Source organism: Callospermophilus lateralis, chromosome 8, assembly GCF_048772815.1.
Source record: "Callospermophilus lateralis isolate mCalLat2 chromosome 8, mCalLat2.hap1, whole genome shotgun sequence".
Classification (NCBI taxonomy): Eukaryota; Metazoa; Chordata; class Mammalia; order Rodentia; family Sciuridae; genus Callospermophilus; species Callospermophilus lateralis.
Genome location: NC_135312.1, coordinates 83,983,906 through 83,991,525, shown reverse-complemented (window position 1 = coordinate 83,991,525; position 7,620 = coordinate 83,983,906). Strand labels below are relative to the sequence as shown.

At 40.0% G+C, this 7,620-nt stretch overlaps 1 pseudogene; it reads left to right on the top strand.

The window, feature by feature from the left end:
- The first annotated feature begins 2,608 nt into the window (after positions 1 to 2,608).
- LOC143406354 (large ribosomal subunit protein eL33 pseudogene) lies at positions 2,609 to 2,920 on the top strand (annotated as a pseudogene).
- The last annotated feature ends 4,700 nt before the right edge of the window (positions 2,921 to 7,620 follow it).

The following is a 7,620-nucleotide window of genomic DNA, read 5'->3' as shown; positions in this document are numbered from 1 at the left end:
CCATTGTCTTAGACTAAGCTCCTGCCCTGGGTCCCAACAGACCAGACTAAAAATAAAAATAAAGTCACTCATGTTAAAGTTCCATGTCATCAAACCAGAACTAAGTTGGTATCTGACCTTCCACGAAATGGGAGTAGAGAGAAAACAGCCAAATTTCCCAACCAGGCCAATTTCACCTGGCATGATAATGAAGCTCCCTTTGTTTTAATCCTTACCCATATAAAGGTAACCTGAAGTAACCTTCGTATAAAACCTGTCATTTTTCTATTGTTCTGTTTCTGGTTCCTGCATTACAAGGAAATAACTTTGAATGACCAATTGTTTCTTCCTCTTTGTTTCTGATTTTAAAAAATTATTTCATTGGTATATTATAATTATACATAACAGTGGGGCTCAGTATGTCTTCTTTGAACATGGATGATACAATTTGATCTCATTTGCCAGCATGTTTCTGATTTTTTAAAAATGCCGTTCACTGTGTATAAAACCAATCTCTTCTGCTCAGCCCATCAGAACACTTGTTCTATTTTATGGAATTAACTTGCCCAATTTTGGAATTGAAAATAGACCCAATTAAGATTCATACATGAAATTGTCATAATTTTGTCCTTTGAAAACACTACATACATTTGCTAGAATTTCAACAATGTTTGATGCCCAAGCAAACAGTGACATCAGCAAAAATAAATTTGTATAGCTGGGTGCAATGATGTGTTGAGAGTCATCGTGGACTATGTGTGGACCAAATCAGCATGGAAGCCCACTGAATAGGAAAATCTGGTATTTGGGAACTTCTAGTGGCAGTTCCACTGGTTAAGACCATTCAGATACATGCGAATTTCTATTCAGCTCTGCCTAAAAGGTCACACACAGCACCAGAGATGGGGGTGACCTGCTGCAGCCAGATAGCCACACAGCCTCTCAGAGATGGGTGTGGCCTGCCAAGATGCCAATCAACCTATTGACTGCAAGACATCATGAAGCAAGACTCCACCCCTGAAATCTTTTCCTTGCTTTTGATGTGCTCCCTTAAAGAAAACTATCAGAGCCATTTTCTAGTTGTTCTGCTCCAGCTCTGTGTGGGCTGGACCTAACAGGTGCTCCCTTTAAACTATAATTCTGACTCTGTCTTTTATTTCTTTACTAATTATTTCAGGTGGTTTATCCCCTCCTGGACAGGAAAAAATTACCCTGGGGAGGCATGGCCAGCCTCAGGATAATGGTGCAGGTCTGCAATCCCAGGGACTCAGGAGGCTGAAGCAGGATGCTCACAATTTCTGGGCCAGCCTGGGTAACTGAGTGAGACCCTATCTCAAAATTGAAAAAAAAAAATGTCTGGGGATTTAGCCAGTAGTACAGTACCCTCAGGTTCAACTCTAGTACTGTAAAAAGAAAAGAAAAGGGGGAAAAAAAAAGGGACTCATATGCAGAGATGTGGTAATAGTATCTGATACCAGATAAAGTTAGCAGTACTTGGTAAAGTTTCTGGGTAAATCTCTTATTTTTTTAAAAAAAAGGTTTATAGAAAAGTCTATAGATCATAGTGTGAGTTACATTTGAAATCTATGTTTTAGGGTCTTAATGACTCAGTAATTAGTGATATCTTTGGTTTTTATTTTTACTTTTTTTTTTTTTTTTGTGGAGATGGATACAGAGATTTAACCCAGCTGTGCTCTACCACCAAACTACATCACTAGACTATTTTATTTTGAGACAGGGTCTGGCTAAATTACCCAAGCTGGCCTCAAAGTTACAAGCTTCCTGCCCAGCCTCCTTTGTAGTTGGGACTGCAAGTGGACATAACTTTGCCTGGCTAGTAAGTGATATCTTTTCTAGAAGGAAATGGATAGTGGTTACATTAGTTGGCTACAGGTTCCATAATGGAATACCACAGAAAGGGTGACTTAAAGAACAGAAAATGTATCTTCTCATAGTTTTGGAGCAGAGAAGTCCAAGATCAAGGTATTGGCAGGTCTATTTTTTTCATGAGGCTTCTCTCCTTGGCTTGCAGATGGCTGCCTTTGGCCTTTCCTCTGTGAAGGTGACCCTTGGTGTCTCTTTGTCTGACCCAATTTCCTCTTTTTATAAGGGCATTAGTCAGATTGGATTAGGGCCTACCCTAACTGTCTTGTTTTAATTTAATCTCCCTGTCACCAAATACAGTCATATTCTGAGTTACTGGGGATCAGGGCTTCAACAGATGAAACCTGGAGAAGAGAATGACACAATTTTGCCCACAACAGAGGTTAATTTTATGGATTTTAGAGTCAGTAGTACCTGGTGTCCAAAGTCAGGCTGCAGTAATAAACCACCACCAAACAGGCAAAGATTTACTTCTTGTGCACACTGCATGTCCAGGGTAGATGGGCTGAGGTCTCTACCCTGCATTGTCCCCATTCCAGAACTCAAGCTGACAAAGCTGACATCAGTATCTGAAACACTTATGGTGGCTGAAAAAAGAACTAGGGCAAATGTCACACATAGACTTTTCAAACGCCTACTCAGAATGACATATCACTGCTTTTTCCTCAGAATGACATATCACTGCTTTTTCCGCCATCTTGGAGCCTGTGGAGGCCTGCTGGGAACAGGACTTCAAAAGGCGGATATGTCTGGAAGGCTGTGGTGCAAAGCCATTTTTGCTGGCTATTAAGCGGAGTCTCTGAAACCAAAGGGAGCACACAGCTCTTCTAAAAATTGAAGGTGTTTATGCCAGAGATGAAACCGAGTTCTGCTTGGGCAATAGATGTGTGTGTGTGTTCAAAGCAAAACAACACAATGACTCCTGGTGGCAAACCAAACAAAACCAGAGTCGTGCCATAGAAACAATGGCATGATTTGGGCCAAACTCCAAAGCAACCTTCCTGCTAAGGCCATTGGACACAGAACCCACGTGGTGCTGTATCCCTCAAGGATTTAAACTAATGGAGAATAAATAAAGATGGATTTGTGCTCTTGTAAAAAAAATAATAATAAGTTTACCTTTCACCAACCACAGAAATTTAGATGGCCTTGCCTACCTTCAAGGGAAATGAGGGGGCTAGGGAGATAAAAATCTGACTCGTGGTTTATTCGTTTAGTGCTGCCTTAACATAATATCAGAGCCTGGGTAATGCATGGGTCTGACAGCTGGGAGGTCCAAGGTGAGGGACTGCATTTCTTGAGGGCCTTCCTGCTGTATTTGACAGGATGAGAAGGCATCACCCGGATCAGAGAAAAAGCAAAGGAGAAAGAACTTATCAGGAATTCACTCCAGAGATGGCAGCAGCAGTAATCCATTCATGGGGGCTCTCAATATTGCTGCATTGGGGATTAAATTTCTAACACATGAACTCTGAGAAACACAATCAAACCAAATCATGCCTGGAACATTAATGGAAACCCCTTACTACTGAGTAACATTAGCAAGTTATTCAACCTCCCTCGACTTCATTTTCCTTAATTGAAAAGTAGGATAATGCTAATGTTAATACCTACCATAAAAGGTTCTTGTGAAGATTAAATGAGATAAGGAAAAAAAATGCACTTAGCAGTGTCTGGAAAAAGGTAAGTGCTCAAAAAATATTTGGTATTGTTTTTATTACTAATAAGGTAATGCTAGGATTTTCCTATAATACGGGAGAGCTATGGTGTTCTGCTCATCCCTTGTCTTTTTGAATGAGGCAGCAGAAGCCAAGTAGGAAATGACTATCAGATGGACAGAGCCCAGGCGTGAGTCTTCACTCCCGCAGCACTCCATTTTCCAGGCTGCCTTGCTGTTCAGACTCTGGTTATATATACACATTGTCTGAAGAACTAATAAGTGATTTAGAGTTTGGAGAAGTTTCAGATCTTACAATACTCTGCTGGACTGGAAGATGAGGCGTGCTTTAGGCAGAGCCACTTTATAGGTCAGTGACAATGACCCCCTTCTAGGAACCCATAAGGAAGAAACCAGATGAGATGCTGAAAATGAGGGAGCAAATGGGAAGAAAAATGAGCTGCTGAACCTGCCAGCTGGCACCTCTGTTCAAGAAGGAGAAGTCATTTGAGCTGACAGTTGACTATGAACTAACTATAGAAAATGCCAGAGTGTCCACAGCTGCCCTCCTCACATGCAGGATTCCTTTGCAAACATATTTCCTGACCTAATCACTCTCAGCAGGGAAGTGGTCTGTCTATTGGGAATCACAAGCAAGGCACTCTCTGTAACTGCTTGGTACAAAGCAGTCTTGCTTTGGAGAGTCTGCTCTTGCCTGTGTTGTGCAGAATGTGCAACAGAGGAACACTCGCTTAGCTCATGCTTCTTCCAGCTCTTGGAAAATAGCGCCATCGTAATTTAGTAGTAACATCTCTTGAAAAGAAGTGCTGGCAATAAGAGTTTAAGAAACAATGCTGCAAAATGCAGAGTTTCTTAGAGAGCCAGGATTATCTGGAATAGATTCAGCCCAGGCATCACCTCTCAATTGAGAACAGAGTATGCAGTCTGTCTGGGTGACCTGAGTCATAACTCTGGCTCCCACTCTTTCAGCCATATGACTTTTACAGGTTACTTAATGTTCATAAGCCTTCTTTCCTATCAATAAGACAGGGATGATAATAAATACCTTAGGGAGACACTAGAATGATTAAACAAAATCCATGATCAAGAAATGTTAGCGAGCATCCTAGTCCTCATCATTACTCTCTCAAAGCTTTTCAGGCCCAAATTGAACATTTTGGGAAGCTATTTTTTGAAATCTATTCTTCTCTTTGCAAATTGAGAAATGCTAACTACTCTTTTATTATTTATTTATTTGTTTGTTTGTTTATTTATTTTTGCCACACTGAAGATTGAACTCATGCCCTCACATATGCTAAGCAAGCACTCTACCACTGAACTACACCCCCCAGCCCTCTATTTCTAAAATACTTACTTATTTGGCAGAAAGATTAGCTTAGTAGCAAACTGTTAAAAGCAACTCTCTGTTTCTAGAATTTATCCTTATTATTTTAAATAAAAATAAACTGCAGACTAATTTATGAATGCACTGATGTTAAAAGGTGTGCAATTACTTTATTGATTTGAATGCATGGCCTTTATTCCCCCGTAATTTTAAGATTTCATTTAGCCAGGTCTGCCAGTCCCTAGGGAGGCTTGTTTTGCTCAGCAGCTTCCTCTGATGCAGGCACAGGGTGACCTTTTCCCAACCTTCGGCATTCAGCTTTTAGGAATAGGGGAGCTAACAAACTAATTAGACTGGCAGCTTAAGAAAATATCAATTGTGGTGCACACCCAGGCCAAAAAGGCTTACATGCACAAAAATTGAGTACCAGGACCTCCCTGGCCATCCAAGACTGCTAACCTCGGATTTTATCTCATACTTGGAAATTGTTTTGTTTTGCTATGTTTCACACTTTGGCATAAGCCGGAGAACTTCAGCAAACTTGGGGAGTACAAACCTCATTTAGAATGATGAGATCTATGCTGGGAAAAATCATGTCCAAGCAGATTTAGAGATGTTACTCAGGCATTTGTCTAATGAAAATACACAAATACACAAACTAGTAAAATCTGCTTTGCTGCTGGAATTGTGACACTAGCTTAAGAAGGGGTTAACTTTTTGTGCCACATAAAGAAAAGGCCACATTCATCAATGGTTGGCTTATGAAATATGGTGTTTTCTGCCAGCTCCTGGCACTGCCCCAGACCACATATTGATGGAACTGGAATTTAAGGCCTTGTGGCTTTTGATCCAAAGCTAAGATTGTTTCCACTACAACTTGCTATACCATACCCATCCCTCACAACCCCACCAAAGTAAAAAAGAGAAAAATCGCTCATGCTGTTTTTGCCCCCTTTATCTAACTATGTAGATTTTACTCTGATACCTTGAGAGATAATTAGGGTACAACAAAATTTTCTCCAACTGAAGATCAAATTTACAACCCAGGTTTTCCTTCATGGTACCAGTGATTGAGTTTAGTGTTAGTCTTCATTTAATCTAATTAAAAAAAAAAAAAAAAAAAACATAGTCAGCAAATATTTTGGTAATGCAAAACTCTCCCTCTATGTAAATTCGGTGAGAAAATGGTTCTGGGTTAAAGCTGTCCATTTTGTTTAGTAGATTATGTTAAAAAAAAATTAAATGAGTCTGTCTTTCCTTATAGAAGCATTACAATCCAATCACCATGTTTAAGATGAATTCACCTCCTGTCTTCTAGAAGTTAACAACACAGAACTGTGGCCCAAGACGTAGCCTACATTTATGCCTTTAATTATCAATATTTCCCTTCTCATACCTTGGCTTCTTTGATTCTCTGACCTCAGAATTCTCACTTCCATGCTAGTTTCTCTGCCTAAAATTCTATCTGCATATATCCCAATTCTACCTAGCTTCTAAATCCCAATATAAATTCCCAATCTGTTTTCCCAGTGAAGTCTTTGTTCATGCATTGCTCACCATCACCTAGCTCCTCCCTCTTTTCTCTGATAATCCCATGCCATTTCATCTGAATCATTCCTAGAGGTGTCTGTTTTGCATTTTAATTATTAATGTATATGGTGTGTCTCCTACCTCTAGTCCACAAGATCCATGGGGGCAGGATCTGTATCTTAGAATGTGAAATGATGTCTTCCCCTCTTTTAGCAGAATGTCTCAAAGCAGCAAGCATTCCATAACTGTGAATTTGCTCTGTAGCCTTGCTTTGTTCTTCCAGATCCACTCGACACCATTCTGTGCTTATTCTAGGAAGCTGACAAATTAGGTTTGACTGGAGGAGGGAAGACAGGGGTGAATTTGGGTATTTATCCGCCAGCTTTCTCCTTTTGGAGTGACTAGAAGTTAGTCCTTCCTTTATCAAAGGGCACAGCTCTTTTAGAACAGCCTGTCCCCATGGCCTCGGGTCCCAGCTCATACTCTTCCATGTTTTCAGGTTCAGAAATACAAAGATTCTAATAGCCTTGCTGTGCTATCCTGTCCTTGAGGTTTTTTTCTACAGCCGGGTCAGAGCTGTGGTACAGGTAGAAATGCGGAGCTTAGTATTAAGGTGTTTAAGGAGAGTTTGAAACAGAGTTCTGTAGAAAAGAAATTGACCACATTTTGCTTTTCTTAACTAACACCAAACTTCTTAGGAAAATCACATTTGCATCATGACTCCTACTTTGTGGGGCATGGTGGCATGCATCTGTAATCCCAGTGGCTTGGGAGGCTGAAGCAGGAGGATTGCAAGTTCAAGACCAGCATCAGCAACTTAGTGAGTCCCTAAAAAACTTAGCAAGACCCTGTTTCAAAATAAAACAATAAAAAGGGAGTAAAGAGCCCCTACTTTCAATCCCCAGTACAAAAAAAAAAAAAAAAAAAAAAAAGGAGGGAGAGAGAGAGAAAACAGCATCAACTCAAAACACAAAAGCAAACAATTCAGACTTCTGCTGTAATCAGAAATGAAAATTGTCATAAAAGTTTTTCATTCATTCACTGCTAGTTAATAAATTGCATCACTACTTTGAGGTAAAAAAAAAAAAAAGAACTTGCCAGTATTTAGAATGAACCCAAGTGTAAAGTGGACAACATGTTTTATTCTCTTTTATGTCATGCTCACCATATTATCATTTCACTAAGCTGATGTCTGCATCACAAGCATTGCTTTTTAGTTAACAAA